The following is a 16,563-nucleotide window of genomic DNA, read 5'->3' as shown; positions in this document are numbered from 1 at the left end:
ATGAATTGCACAAAGATATTTTTTTCTACTACAGTGGCATCAAGAAGCCTCCTAAGATGGTGACTTGTGGGTGCCCCATTATGCAAAAGACTGTCCCTTACTGAGGGGCTCACAACTGAAAGAGAAACAAAGATGGGAAACCAAAAATAAAGTGACTCGTCCAGTGCCGCAGAGCAGGCCGGTGGCAGAGCAAAGTATCTCGTTCACCTCAACTCTTCCTTCAGTAATCTGTCTGGTATGAGTGTATGATCAGACTCACTGGATAAAGCTTTATTTTTGGTTTCTCCTGCCTTATTTCTGCTTCACAGGCTGGCAGAGTGTTGCAGAACTTCAGCAAGTACAAATGTAATGGTCTTCAGCGGATATCTGGGGGAACCAAGGAAGATCTTTATCTTGGTCTTATATTGATCTTGATTTTTGTCCACCTGGAAGAAAGGAGAACTCCCAGCGTGCCACTAGCAGAAGCCACATACCTCAAATTATCAACTGTGAGATAAAGAAAGAAACTGAGGAGGATAAAGAGATATGAGGTAAATACGAAAAGGCAAGTGCTGTCGTGAACCAATGGCAATATTTAGCGTAAGAGTTGTGGGAGTCTCTGGTCTTCTGCTATGGGTAAACATTTGTCCGAATGACAGCACATGGTAGAAAATTATGTGAGATGGGCCAGAACTAAGTAATGATTGATGAGCCTTGGAAGAGCAGGGCCTGGCTCTCCAATGTTGGTTTTGCAACCTTTGATCTTTATAGCCACGCATTATAAAGCGGTTTCAACTTGTAGCTAAATTCCTAACATACTCAGCTGTAAAATCCAGACATATCCTGAGTAATAAAACAAATACATGAGCTGGAACTTAGGCGAGAGTCATCTTTTACTGTCACTTATTGCTGGGAACACCTAGAGCTTGTTACAGTAGATTCAATAGGAAGACACAATTTTAAAAGCAGCATGAAGAGATTCTAGCTGGAAACAAATTAATTGAGCTGTACAGCCTACATCATTAATCCTATCTGGATCACCAATTCACAGTGCCTCTAAAGTGCATCGCAAAACAGACACCTTTCAAATTGTTACACGTACAGTAACTATACTGCATGATGTTCATGAAATACAACTTCTATCGCTCTGCGTATCAGAGCCACGGGCCTTCTGCAAAAACGTCATTCTGCAAACTGTGGATATAACCAATAAATCAAGGCAGTTGCACAAGCCACAACTTAGGTGGCATTAATTAGATCAGTGGAAGTTATGATCCAACATAATTATCGTTGTTACCCCACCTACGTTTAATTTCAGTGTTTCTTCCTATCTTTCCCCCAGAGGGTCAATAGGAGAGTTAACTACATGCTTCAACAGTGTCAGTCTCCAGAGGCAGCACGAAAGAGCAATGTTTGGTAATTACATGAGTGCAAGTAAGGGGAAGGGGACTATCATGAGATGTGATCAGATACCATACAGCAGGGGGAGAAAGAAAGAAATTCACCCTTTGCCCCTTACACACCTCATAGCTTTGCAACTGTACAAGAGGTCTGGGTTTTGTGCTGCTTGATCTGAGCCACCAGTCCCTACTCAGCAAGGTATTTACATACAGAAACATATGTAAAGATGCATGTAAGCATATGGAGAGTCTTATCGAAGTAAATCTGATTTCCCCATGTCTTACATACATATTGGAAATGGCCTGAATGGCACAGCAGAGGGGAGGGGAAGAAGGGTCAATCTACTGAGGTGGGACTTGAGGCATCTCTGACCACATCTGTAATAGCATGTAGTGCAGAACAAAAGGAATGGACACAGAGAGACAAACAATTGGTGCCAGGGACCCAATATCCACACTGTGTATTTCCATTCTGTACATGCTTTACCTCAGCCTAGCTGCAGTCTAGTGGCAGCAGCCGCCAGCTGGAGGACTCATTTCAGAAGCACACTATGTCAAAATGCTAATGCCAGTCCCCACCTCAGAGGCATCTCCCTGCTGGGCATGGACAAGTGTCCACGGATACACATGCACTGCCGACAAGCCAATGCTTCAGAGATTTCTGAGCAAACGCCTCCTGAGATTGCTACAGAGAGAAAGCCACAGCAGCGTAACCAAGTCAGCATGACACTATGCTCGGGCTATTTTGCCCATCTGAAATAGCCCAGTCTAACACTACCCTGACAAAGGTCTGCACTGGACAACACAGGTTCCCCCAGACAGCGCTGCACTGTGTGGCTGCAACGACACGTGGGCAGCCAGCTCCCCTGTGCAGTCTGTGTGTGCTCTTCGTCTCCATCACTCCCTCTGTCAATAGGGACAATTTTACAAGTCTTCTCTCTGAGAACTGTGCTTCAGGAAGTGAGTCTCGTACAAATACAAATACAAATACAAATGGGAAACCAAGTGTTTGCAGGACTGAGCCCTGAATCACAGTCCAGGAAACAGTTGTAATGACAGTACATGGCTGAAGAACTACCACCTTTGAATCAGCTGGAAGGACTTTATACAAAAAGGTATCATATCTTTCGGGTCACAACAGTTTTCTTCTGATTTAAGATTGCACCATCACAGTGGTTGGAAGACATAGAGGTTTTCTGCTAAAAGTCCCTAAAGATTCTCTGTTTTAGCAGGTCAATTGGTTCTCTTCTTCTTTGACCTTTCTTCTATGCATCTGCTCTTCCCTACACTTACAATAAAACATTTTCCTTTGACACTGTGCAGGGCTCTGCTTAAAAAGAGCTTGGTGTAATCAGGTGTGTTCCTAGTGAACTGCAGCCTGCATACAAAGACACCACTGTTTTTCAGAAGGCAGTTCAGTAATGTTCACTCAACAGAAGAGACCAACAGTATGGCAATATCCATCAACCCCCTGCATTTGCTTGTAATTAAAGAAAGGTCAATAGCTGTGCCTTTCTGAGAATCACGCTTACCTTTGCACAGTCAAAAGCCAAACATATACAAATTTCACAACGGAAACTTTCGTTGACATCCAGAAACATGAAACCTGAGACATGAAAAAATACTAAACAGCCAACTGTGCTAATCTAATAATGTTTGTGAAACTGATTTGCCCCCATGGTTGGTTACAGAACTGTTGAGATCATATTTGGTACCTAACAGCAAAAGCTGTTGTATTCCAGTTTTTTCATGCCTCGCTGCTACAGAAAGGCCCTGATTCACACCACTTCATTATCTTTCCTCATTTTTATAGGCAGCCAGAGGGCATGCTGGATCCTCATTTTGTTTGTCTGGATCCACTCATTAGTAAATTATGTGTAGTGAGCAATGATATGCACCTGGACACTTAGTCTGAGCAGATTCTTTGACATTCAAATTGGTTAGGCTACTTCAGCAAAAAAGGCAACAGCTCTTTCTGAAATGTGACATTTTTAAATGATTTTGTATTTCTAGGAGCCATATCATCAGTGAAGCAGAAGTATCAAAAAACAAGAAAGAAAGAGAAGGAAAGGCACAAGACTTCTCCCTATGAAGCGCTGTTAACAATCACTTTGCTATGAACACAAGGATCCTGCAGCCAAGACCACAGGCACATTTTATGGGGGCAATCTGAGTGGCAGCATTTAAGTTTTTGCTGTACAGCTAGACAAGAAATACTAAAGAGGAACACAGATATGCAGCTGGGAGATTTGCAGCAACGTTGAGTGCAAGCCTGACATATTGCTCTGGAAATCTGGAAATGGAAATGACCTAGCTAGAAATCTGCTTTTAGGGACCAAGCCTTTAACCCCTCCCTGGTTCTCTTGGTGGTATTGCTACATATAATTTGTTCTTGTAATGATGGGAACTGGGCCAGAGAGGGACAGATACAAGGCATGAGGTATTCCAGCAAAACCCTTCTGACATACAAAGCTTGGAGACCATGGACAACTGGTGCAAGAATCACAGATGCACAATCCAACACAATCCCCTGTTCTAGTTTTCCCATCATTAGCTGGGTACCACACAGAATGTAGTTTAAAATGTCTTCTAAAATAGCTTTAAGGATTGGAAATCTGATAAGGCAAATACAAGTGGCAAAGCTCCACTGACGTCAGTGAGACTTATATAAGGGAAGATTTTGTAATGGTAAAAGTAATACTGGAACTGAAAAGTCCTGCACACTGAACAAGGAAGTTTTTCAGGTTAACCTCAACACAAGCCACAGATTTGTCCTCAAAACAATATCCCCCCGACCCTGCAGATGAAAACTGAGTTTGGACTATTTCTGCAAAAATTGTCACTTTGTGTGTACAATCACACAAACATAATTTACGGCAAAGCTACTCATTAATAAGCAACTGAGATATTAATATTGAATTATATTTTAAAAGGTAAATTCTGAAAGTATATACATGAGAATTTTAATGAAAAGATGTGACTGTAAAATGTGGTACGTTTAGCCAGTCCTGGGACAATATGGTGTGGGAGTCATTCTTCCTTCATACAATTCTTCTTTTCAGGACTATCTAGTAAGTTGGTGTGAATTAACACTGTTCTTTTGAAATCAACTAAAAAAAATGGAGCTATGCCAAATTACATCAGTGAAGTATCCAGCCTTTTGACTTCAAGTTATCCTCAGTTAACACTGGCGTAATCAGAAAAAGGCGACATTTACTTCTGTGCCCAATGAAAAATAGCCTGGGTATTGGCTACTTACAGAGAACTGCCTGAAAACATTCCACAAACCATGAATTATTCACAGTATTAAACAAATAATTGTGACTAGTAAATAAATATTTGAAAGTAATGGCTGGTTCATACACGATTCAAACATAGTGTAAGGGGGAGATATTCATCATATGAATTACCCATTAAGAATTATTGGCTCAGCTCTAGTTATAACTGATAAACAGTCATGTGGATAACAAGGCAAGTGTTTGGCATGCCTCCTGCTTTCATTCTCAGCAATATGGCTTCCTTTTCAACAGACACATAAGCTCAACTATTTATCCCCTTTTTACCAGAGAAACTAACTGCCTTCAGTGCACCTGAAAGGCGAGAGCTGGCGCGCAGTTTCCCCAATCCCTACTTGTCTGGTTAAATTCCAGGTCAGACAACAGCTCTCTGACAGAACCACATTCCTGCTGTAGTTTCAATTACCTAAATTATTCTTCACCTCCTGTCCTAACCATGGGCATATTTTTGATGGCCCAAGCTGGGAAACGTGAATGCAAACTGCTACCAGATGTAGGGAGGAAGAATGATTTCATATTGGAGGCGCTAGCCTCCGAGTCAAAATATCTGAGTCTCTGCTGTGCCACAGGCTTTCTGTAAGCCACTTAGGCCCAAATCCCCAAAGGTATTTAGGCTTTTAACTCCTGTTCATTTCAGTGAGAGTTAAAAGCCTAAATACCTCGATGAATCTGGGTTTTAGCCTCTGTGGTTATGTCTACACAGCACAAGGGTATCCATAGTACCTAGTGGGCACATCAGAGCTAACTTTTAACAACCTGGCTCCAGCAGAAGAGCAATATTCTGGTGTTGGTCTACTGTTGAGCCAAGAGCGGAATATAATCTGATTGTGGATAGCTCTCACACAGCATTCCCAGCTGCAGCATGCTCAGAGCTAGCCTGGGTATCTCCACACAGCACTGCATTCTGCTGGGTGGGTACCACCTGCATGCCTCAAAATTACACCGCAATTTGGGTAACAGCCTGCCTTGTCGGGCTACAGGGAGAATGAGTACATCCTGCAAGATTCACACAGTGCCCCGGCATTCTGCTGGTGGGCAGCACATAAAGCACAGGGAGCCAGCAAACTTGGTTCCGCTGAACAATCCTGCAAATTCCATTTTAATTCAGCTTTTCAGAAAGCAGTTTCCACTGGCCACAGAAAGGCAGCAAGGGGCTGTGCAACATGCTCACATTTAAATATCTGACATCTTTCACTTACAACACCAGTACAACATCTGACTGTGTCTCCAAAAAGAATCAGAGCAAATGGTTAATGTGCAGTTATGGTAGTTAAAAAAAGAAATGCTTTGCTGCTATTCTGTTGTCAGTTTTGGCAAGCAGCACTGGGGAAGCGAAACACTGATAACATTGCTTTACTGTTCATGTAGGTCCCAACCTTAACATGCTACATCTGTATCTTCTGTCTCAAGAAGTTGCTTTCTTTTCATCAAACACATTCCAGAAGTCAACAGTAAAAGCACTGACAAGAGACAGCAGATTGATCCATTAACTCTCACTCACTGCTAACAGTTCCTTGGCTGAAACCGGACCCTGCATTCCACTTGGGAAGATTTGGTAAGTTCAAAATGTAAACATGCTTGCAGGATTTTGTTACTGCTCTCATGCACTGTAGCTCCTGCCTCAGCTTAAGAGGAGGTGCTGGGAATCTTTACAGGTGCTGTGCCTCTTACTTTATACATGTGTAATTAAGTAACAAACAGGACAGGCCAAACGAGTCCTATGTGCCTCGTGTTATTATTATACTACATTCTCAGTTAGTGCTAATCAATGTGGTTGCAATGAAGGATATTACAGCGTATAGATCTTTCTAATATGTCTAACAATAATAATAATAGTAATAAATAATAATAACACACTCTCCCTTTGCCAGAAAAGATGTAATTAAATGAGCACATATTTTACTTTTGGAGACAGGCCTTTAAGCATCTTCCTTTTAGCAGCAGATAAAATGAAAAGACCTGCCTGTTGTGGCTTTGAATTTGCTTTGTAAAACTAGCCTTTATTTTAAGTTAGATCTATCTAACAATGCTCTTTTGTTGAACTATTATTATTCTCTACCTGTATTACCAAAGCATACCGGGTCTTTGCTCACCACCAACACTCCAGTGCATAAGTCACAGCAAAACCACGGAACAAAATGCCATTTCTTACACATTTGCTAAGGAAGCTGTAAAGGCTTGTCTCCTAGTGCGGCTCTCTGTCCCCCTCTGCTGACTCCAGCAGTCGGTCCCGGGTCCAATTCCTACATCCAGGGACTCAGCCTGGGGTGCTGTTACTCTTGGAGAGGTGACAATACACCTTCTGAGAGGCGGCAAGATGCTGGCTTATCTCGGGAAGAAGCTAATTTTCCCTGTACAGCAGCTGGACAAACAGGGTTTTGTCCAGGCAGGCCTCCGACTTCGTCTTCTGCACTGCTCACAAAACAGAACGGGTTTTTGTGCCGAAAAATTTGCCATGGAGGTAAAACACCACTGTACTATTCCAGCCAATCCCTTAATATTGTGATTCAAGATGGTGTCTTTGTTGTCCCTTCAGAAATGAAATCAGGCTTCCCTTTGACTCTGTGGGTCAGGCTCTTGAGACAAATGACATTTTCCAGGATGGTCATCTACTTCAGCTGATAACTTACTGCTTTTCGAAGAGTTTAATTTTTTGATGTGACACTGGCAATTCCCAAAGAAAGAGAACACTTTTCAAAAGAAACACACCTAATCAAAAAGCCATATTTCTGGAAAAAACTGCTTTCAGTGCACACATTCATTTAGCTATTACTAGCCTTTGCTTTTCAAGCAGACTACAGTACAATGTACAGTCCCACAGCTCGCGAGCAGAACCAGTAGAGGTTGCTATGGGTAAGTGCCAGGAGCTGCACCACTGACATCACTCGGATTTTTGCCACTGATTTCAGTAGAGTCATGATTTCATGCAGGACTCTGCTGCCATTGGACTCAAGGTTTAATTACACAACTCCTTACTAACTGGCTCTCTAAGCTTCTACAATGCTGATTTCTCTCCAATCTCACTCCAAGGGTTAGTTCTGACTTGTTAGAGGGGCCTGTCTGAAAGCCTCATGTTCCTCATGCTTCTCTTCTTCCTTTGGTACTGTACAATCACAGACACAGTTCACTATTCCAGGAGTATCTGTGTACACAGTATCCATATTTACATCTTAACACTTCCGTTTTCTCTCCTTTGTTGTCTCGAGTTTCAAATGGATTTTGTCCTTTCCCTGCTTTTCTACATGATCAGGTCTTCTGTTTTTAATATCCTTTTGTAATGTAGGTCTATAAACAGATCCTAGCTATCAGTGAATGGTCTAAGGAAAACTGTTTGTTCTTACTGTTATAGGTCTGGATTGGCAATTTGGTCTGAGTTTCCAGATCATTTTGACCTTCTGGCATGACCATTAAGAAATCATTCCACTGCCAGATCCATCTCTGCCTCTATGGAGAGATGTCCTGCACATTCAGACTGCAAGTCCTTCAGGAACTAGTGCTGGTTTTGCTGCCTGTCTGCACAGCCATGAGAGCAATGGGACCTGAGGTTTGTACAGAATTGGGAGCATCTCCATAGTAATTCTGGATGGAGATTACCTATTGCTCAAGTTAATTTACAACACCTTAATTTGCAGCTATGACTTTTGTCCACCTTGCAGTCAAAGGCACGACAGCAACACATTGACCAGCTTCAACCTAGCTACTTTGGATACCTTAAGCAGTGGAGACACAGTGTTCAGCTCTTGAATATGCACGCTGCATCCTGGGCAGGCTGAACAAGCCTGCCCTAAACCTTGTGAAGATTAAAGCTAGTTGTTATTTGATTATCTGCACTGCAATCACACCTCCCAGTTGCAACGTGGTTGCACAACTGGTGACCAGGGGACCGTTCCTCTTTCTGTGTATGCTGTATTGTCAGAAGTATGCTCTAGCTGCAGGAGAAGCAAGGGGGCTGGAAGGCTGTACGGAGGTGGTCCTCCCTGCCTGCAGCCTGCCTGTTTTGTTCCAAAGCAGCTGTAGTTTTGTTAGCAGCTCACAAACACAGTGGTATTTCAGTCTCCCACTTCCCTCCACATGCTCTGGAAGAGAAAATAGACTCGGGACTGGGGTAGCTTGAATTCATTTTAGCTGCTTTCTCAACAAGTGATCTGTTAAAGGGAGAGAAATGCACTGTTGTATGAAACGGCTGTTTGCACTATGTATTTTAAATCCTGGAATGAGCATGAAATGAGCTATCATGGAGATTTACAGAAACTGAATTACCACCTTTCTTTTACCAGTTCAGAGTTTACAATTTGTTTTCACTTGCAGAAGAGATATGAACATCTTTAGAGTGACTTTATGTCTTCTAATAGGTTTGCTTTACTGAGTGTTACTCAGATCCTGCAGAGGATGCTAGGGGTCCTGGAACCAGACACTGAAAAATCACTGCACTTCTATCTGACGTGAAGAAAAATGCCACCAGCTGCAGCTGAGTTATGTGTGAGCATAACTAATGTGAAATAATAATAAAGGCTGTAAGTACCTAAGTCTGCAACCATGCTCTAGCACAGCTACACCATCTGCAAATTCAGATCTACAGATGCAGGTATGTACCTTATCTGTACACAGAAGTGCAATAATAAGTAACAGAAAGGTACGAGCAATTTGGACTTTCCTGTTTTTAGGGACTACACTGGAAGGGTCTCTGAAAGCTAGACCCTTTGAGGAAGTCTCAAGTCCCAGACAGAGTGCTTCAAAGTGCAACCCACTTCTCACAGTCTTCGCCTAAATTTGCAAAAGTCAAGACAAGGCTACAGCTGAGAGAAAAAAAGCTTCCCTATCATCTGACCTGATTATTCAGACACATTTTCAAAATCAAAATTATGAAAAAATTAAGTCCAAGCACTTGTGAATTCCTGCTGACCTGCTACATAACTGCTTCGTGTTCACATTCAAAATGGTCTAACAATGTACATGTTAGCAGGGCTGCATAAAAAGCTTCAGTGTCTGAGTTTGGCTAAGCAAGCATAAGTTTGGATACTTATTAAAACATGTTTGTATCCCTTAGTCCATGAAGCCAGGGTGAAAATTTTGTTGGAATAATCCTTCTCATGAGGTCTCCAATAATACCTGCATCCAGCTGGGCTAGAAAAACACCCGGAGCAACCTTTCAGAGTCTTTCCACATTTTGCCTTCCAGTTCCAGCTGAGACCTGGAAAAGCAGTTTTGTAAGCAGGACCAGCAGTGGGAAAAAGAAAAGTTTGCTAAGCCTTCGTAAACTTATCCATATGAGCCAGTGTCAAGTGCCTGCATCTACACATACCCAAAGTCCAGCATCTGGAAGAACCACAAACAAGTGTAACTGGCTATACGAATCATATATTCTGATAGAAAAATACAACTGTGTATGTGCTTGAGCCTCTGCACTTAAGTAATTGAAGAAAATAAGTCACTTTTAATTTCAAAAAGCTCTCAGCTGTGTCCTTAGTAATTAAGATAGCATGGATGCAATAAATCAGTTCATGTGCCAACCCACAGAGGTCAAATATAACCAGGCAGCACATGACCCCACCCACTCTTTCTGGCACTGAAGTTTGCTGTTGACTGCACTGGTCCTTCTGGCATTTCATGTCCTCATGCAAGTCATACCAAGTAGCCTCCCTGAAATAATGTACTTGAACATGACCAGACTCATTTTAATCATTGTGTGTATTTTAAATTATGACTAACACTCTGAGAGGATGAGAGAAACCAAAATGGTCAGGGAGCTTTTTTTAAAAGAGGAATAAGGAAAATGTAAATTGCTTTCTATTTAAGCAACAAGAAACTTGATGCATCCTGCAGAGGAAGGATGGTCTTGTGGCTGAAGCACAGGGCTAGAGTGTAAGACCCTGCTAACTTTGAGACCCACAGCATTGTCTCCAGGACAGTGCAGAAAACCCACAGCAGAGTCCCTGTGTGATCAGAGTTCCTCAGCTCCCCATCTGTGAAACGGGGATGATTATGCTTTCCTACTCCCATCCTTTATCTGTCTTGCCCATCTATACTAAAAAACACTTCATTGAAATGGACTGTCTTTAATTAGGTCTCTATGTGTGCTTAGCACAATAAGGTGCCAATTTTAGCTGAGGTCTCTGAGCACTCCTACCTGGCAAATGAAACAGGCATTTACTGCAGGGTTAATGACCAACTGAGATTACTTGATATTATTTCATTTGTACTGCTGTCACACCTAAGAGCACCAGCCACAGACCTGAACCTGTTCTGTGTTTGCATTTAATGCATACAGAACATAATGACAGTGCCTCTCCCAAACAGCTTAAAATTAAGTTTTACTCTCCCTTCCCCCACCACCAACTTGCACCGAGTTTGTTCCAGGGAATGCTTTGCAAATACATCTGCCAATGGGACGGCTTCAAGTATCTCCTTGTGTCTGTTCAGATTAGATACAGATAACACCTGAGAAGTGCAGATGAGATTCTGATCACAACTAGAAGTGAGAAATATTTTCTACCAAAAGGTTTAATGAAATGAAAACATTTCCTGTGTTTTTAAACACAGTAATGTCCTACCAATATTTTTTTTGACAAAAGGAAAACAAAAACCCAAATAAGAAAGACCTAGGAAACAACCTGATGTTTTGTCTTCGGGAAAGAAACACATGTCGATGGAATTTCATTTTCAGAGGACTGCCTTGAGAAAAAGCAGTCTTTATTTCCCTGTAGAAAGCTTTGACCCCAGAATGTCCATCTGCCACTGTTCTCATTTCTGCTAGCAAAACAGAGACTTCTACACACGAGCGTAGTGGGTTTGGGGTATGAAATCCACCACCTCACCACTATCTTGACTTCAGTCTAAAGCCCTTGAAAGCTCCTCTTGCGTGTTACAGTATCTAGGGAAGCCTAATACAAGATAGTACTTGCTGCATTCAAGGATACTTTGGGTGCTGAAGTACAGTGGAGCATCTGGTAGGGGATGAAAGAGATGGAGATGTGAGATGTGTTATAAGCCATTTCCTTTCTCTGTGGTGGCACTGATCCTTGAGAGAGATTTTCTTTCTTCTAGTAAAAAATCTTTTCAAAGGAGGTTCCCTACCAACCTCAGATGAAAGGACAGCTGGTGTGAATATCTCTTCAGCATCAGTGCCTGTTTTATGCTTTGCACACACCTGGAGAGTCCTGGAATACAAGAGAAACCACCTGTATATCTTTGGTTACCAGAGAAGTTCCCAGAGCAAGTCTGGGACTTCAAAAACTGGCATTTTACCAATAAGTCACAGGCAGCAGGAATTAAGTACTTTCTCCCTCGCCTTCTTCAAAATGGAAGGAGCATTCACAGCTTTGTTTGCTTTATGTAGGCTCCTCATCTTGTGCAGAGGTGCACAACAGAGAGAGCAGGGACTGAAGAGTTGTCTCATCCCAACACTATTCAGCTTTTCAAAACTATCCAATAATGATACTTTCTGAAAAGAAAATCCCTTTTATTGAAACAGCCAGCAACAAAAAGAGAAAATTATGATGTGGCTTTCCATTCTGCCCTGCGTTAGTACCTCCCTACTATAAAGACTGCCTTTCAGGTAGAACACCTTCCTGAATACCAACATGGGTAAAAGATGGGAAAAAGGAAGACCTGTGAGGAAAGCAAAGAATCCCTTTTAGGAGGGATATTGCAGTGCCTATTATATCACAGGACATTCTCCTACAAGCGTCACCACTTGCTATTCAACAGAAATAGGCTCCAAGAGAGAATATTGTAAAACATCCAATATCTTCTTAACACGGATTGCTCAAAGTTGCTCATCTAAAATATATATTTGTACATATGCAGCAAATTATCTAACAAAGATGCTAAATGTGCCCCATGAGGATTCCCATTCTCCCTCATTGCCTTCACTGGGAGCACAATGTGCCAGTATCTTAGAATCACAGAATTGTTCAGGTGGGAAAAGACCTTTAAGGTCATAAATCCAACCGTTAACACAGCACTGCCAAGTCCACCACTAAACCATGTCCCTAAGTGCCACATCTACATGTCTTTTAAATACCTCTGACACACATTTTAAGAATGCATGGCAGGCTTTATTGTCACACTTAACACGAATTATACTCACACTGGACCATATAATCTTCACAAGATTATACAATTCTCTAGATTGTAATCTCTATCTCATGCCATGTGAACCAAGGTAGAATGACAAGGAATTGCTGGCCTCATAACCTGGAAATGTCTAAATCAAGCATCTTCCAATTAACCCTGATGCTTGTCTGTAAAGTTGTCAGGGCAAGTTAGACTCAAGTTTGGGAGTAAAATTTTAGAGACCAGAAGGCAGAAGCCTCTCTGCCATGTTATTTTTAAGACCTTTATGAAGATCGTATGAATGCAGAGATGGGTGTGACAATCTAAGGGATGATGATCGGAACTGTTATTAGAAAAAACAAAATAGTAAAACTCTTTAATTCCCACAGCTACAGAAAATTAAATCTAGAAACATGAACCCAAATAATCACCAGTCAAATAAAACCCCAGAAGGCATTCTTTACAAAATCTCATCATTTTTAACCAGTGGTATATGATTTGAGAGGCTTGACTCATGACTCCTTAATGCTTTGGGTTAGCAATGCTAGTTGACAGTTCCAGTGACTGAAGTGAGCTGTACTTATTATAAGTCAATCATGTGTCTACCTGGCAATTAGCCAGGAATCCTAAAATTAACAGCTCATTAGAAACCTGTCTGTGACATACTATTCACACGAACAAGCCCTTGCTCAGGAGCAATCCCTCTGAACCCAGTGCAGAGAACAAGGGAGAGGACCAGCATCCAGCACGTGCTTCTGCAGTGGGGTTTGCTGCTTCCAGCAGGGTGGAGAGCAGCATTTCCGTGAGCAAGCAGGTCCTAGTTATTGGTTCCTATAGCTCTCTCCTCGAAAGGAGAGCTAGATTCAGAATCTGTGAAATGTTTCTCAGTTGTTCTGAGATGTTTTTCTGGAAATCAACCTCATGTCTGCAGACATTACTGCTACAAACACTGGCTCCGCTCCATCAATGCTATAATGCACCACTGGCAATTTCAACCCCACATTGAGGAAGGTTTGTTCTCAGCAGGATCATTTGATAGAGCAGCAGCAATGTTGGCTACAGTTACATAAATAGAAGCAAGCCCAGAGCTGATTATGTCTTTTCATTGATTGAAGGGGACTTCTGCAGTATCTAATAGTTTTTCCATCCTTGTTGATTAGAACTGGGCAAGATTTTTCTGTTGAAGGATGTTGGCTTCTTCAACTAACACAATTCAACTGTTGACAAAATTTTGGAGTTTTCATTGAAAACTCTATTTCAATAAAAATTCCAAACTAAAGAATTTGATTGTGGATCAGAAAGTATCTTTGATTAAAAACCAAAACATTATTTCATATGTTGAAATTCCACTTTAGATTAGTTCTTGCTTTTGTTTCTTGTTGCACCACTCTCACAAAAAAAAAAAAAAAAGTAATTGGATGAAACTTACATCAAAAATAGCAGAGGAAGGATTTTTTTGAATTGCATTTTTCCACATGGAAAACACATCTCTAAAGCAGTCCTATTGCTAATAGATGTGGAGACAAAAGCAGCATTAGTAACACTGCTAACATTTAGGAGACATGGGTATATGGGTATCAATCATCTTGAGATGTTGGAGAATGTGCTTTTTTCAGATATTAAAAGAACTTCAGATGTGGGACAACAATATATATCCATGAAAATTACAGAAAAGTGAAAGAAGGGAAGAACTGAAAAAGTTAATACTGCATTAAAATCCATTGGACTTGATACGGGGCCCAGTTTGAATATTCTCACCCGCACAAAATGGCATTTTGATTTCAAGCCACTTCACCAGTAAACAGTGGGTGCTATTTAGGAAGAGTACAGGCATTACAGCCTGGCCCACTGTTATTTAGAAATAGAATTGTAATTGTGTATTGAGTTCTTATCTTAGGATGAGGTAATCTACAGTATGCTGATGAACGTTTATCAACTGGGCTGGTAAAGCCCCAGGGAATGACAAAGGGTAGAAAGAATGGGAAGGAGACACATTGGCTATGAAACACTCCTTGCTAGAACAAGAAACAATAGTGTGCTGCAACTGAAAGCGAGACACTTCCGGGACAAGATACCTTGCTGAAGTACGTTACTCCAAAGAGATAAGCGTATTTTCAGTGACAGGTTGGGGCACTGAAAACAGCAATCCCTGCAGGGAGACACAAGGTCTTTCTAAGGTTTATGTTTAAGGTTTCTAAGGTCAAGTGACTCTTGCTTCAGACTAGCAAAGTTTTTGTTCTCAGGTAAAAATGTTTAAAACAACTTGTTATAGAAAGTAAGTACTAAGTAATTCTTCAATCCCGGAGACCTGCAAAGTCTCTTAAAATAGACACCCGAAATAGCACACCACTTCAGATTTCTCCATGTTTTTTACATATAGTTGAATCAGTAATTTTTCAGTCAGAAGCTTACCAAAGCATCACAACTCGACATTTTAGTACTTATTTTCTGGTTATATGGCTATATCTTTCATATCTACAGCTATATCTTTTATATAGAGACACACACAGACACTAACTAATGATAATCTCAATATTAAAAAGCAAATGTATTTCAAATCTGCTGCTGGTGTCGAGCTCTCCATAGGAAGGGAGTCCAAATTCCCAACTCAGAGAAGGAATGAAGCGTGCCCAAAAGGGGCGTAGGATGGAAAGTGCTGCAAAGGCGGAACATGTGAGAACTACAGAGAGATGTTAAAAGCAAGGCAAGAAGAGTTTCACACTCAAAGCATTTCTTTTTTTAAAAAAACTTTGGCCAGCACTGGTTAGATTTTTCAGGAAGCATCACAGAGCAGAACAAGAACTGACAGCACCTAGACAGTACATGTGCTGTTTGTACTGCTGCCCACCCTCTTTCAGAAGGAATTTTGCGTGCTATTCCCACCGCCAAATTTGAAAATCCTTGGTTTAATCCTTAACGTAATTTCTGTCCCATTTCTGTAACTTCTATACAGCCTTCTAATTGACTTAAGTAAGCACCAGAGTCCTGGTATAAAAATAATTTCCAAAGAGGAATATGGATGTCACACGAATTAATAAAGCACACAAAACGAAGATGTGGAAGAGAATGCTTTCCGCACCTTCACCTACAGAGCAGTGTGCTGTTACATTGGATTAAGGCTCCCCATTGGTTGCATCACATGTGGTGCAAAGCATGTGTAGTCCTGTTATTCTACCCATGACAAGAGGAAACCCCTCGGTCAGTATCTTGCTGCAAATCCTGCCCTTAAGCAGGGGTGAGGCTCACTGAGAACTCACTCGCCGAAGTACCATGGATTTAAATTCTTTGGTGCCTGACACAAGACAGTTTAAAGGGGTCTGAGGCTTTATAATTCAGTTATCCAGCACTGGGCATGCAGACCCAAGACCAACTATTTCATCAGTGATTATCTTTCTCAGAAATATGTTCCCTCATCTCCAGCCCTGTTTTTTTGTCAGACAGCAGGATACAAAACCAACATCAGCCTCTGCCAGCTGCTTGAGTAACCTCACAGAAATGTGTACATGAAGTTCTCCTGAATCACATACCTCACAACAAATAATTGATTCCCCTGGTGATGTTTAGGAGTTTTTATCGATCTGACAGCACTTTCACAGGCCTAACAGGGAGGAAAATAAGGAGTAACTTAGCAGAACTTGTGCTTCTTGTTCATGCAGGTCACCACTGCGACAGTCACCCAGCCACAGACAAACTCTTGCACACGTTAACAGCTCTTTCTCCTGAGCTGGGCTGCCAGCTAGCGACGAAGAACTTGCTGAATACCACCATCTACTGGCGTAACATGTGGGGGCGGGGCAGGGCGGGGCAGGGCAGGGCAGGGCAGGGCAGGGCAG

At 41.7% G+C, this 16,563-nt stretch overlaps 1 long non-coding RNA gene across 6 annotated transcripts in view; it reads left to right on the top strand.

Annotated features, from left to right (window-relative positions):
• LOC121095971 overlaps positions 1-16,518 on the top strand; it is a 30,213-nt gene extending 13,695 nt beyond the window's left edge. For 2 of the 6 annotated variants that reach the window (XR_005830290.1, XR_005830291.1), the window contains 3 exons: positions 309-530; positions 6,044-6,230; positions 9,053-9,556. This is a non-coding gene — a long non-coding RNA (uncharacterized LOC121095971). Of the gene's footprint in view, positions 1-308; positions 531-6,043; positions 6,231-8,024; positions 8,220-9,052; positions 9,557-16,386 lie in introns of those variants that run through there. The other 4 variants (XR_005830295.1, XR_005830294.1, XR_005830293.1 and 1 more) reach the window with 4 other exon arrangements.
• Positions 16,519-16,563: the final 45 nt, after the last annotated feature.

The sequence above is a fragment of the Falco naumanni genome, chromosome 12, assembly GCF_017639655.2.
Source record: "Falco naumanni isolate bFalNau1 chromosome 12, bFalNau1.pat, whole genome shotgun sequence".
Taxonomy (NCBI): Eukaryota; Metazoa; Chordata; class Aves; order Falconiformes; family Falconidae; genus Falco; species Falco naumanni.
Note: the sequence above shows the minus strand (reverse complement) of the source record. Positions and strands in the feature narration are given on the sequence as shown.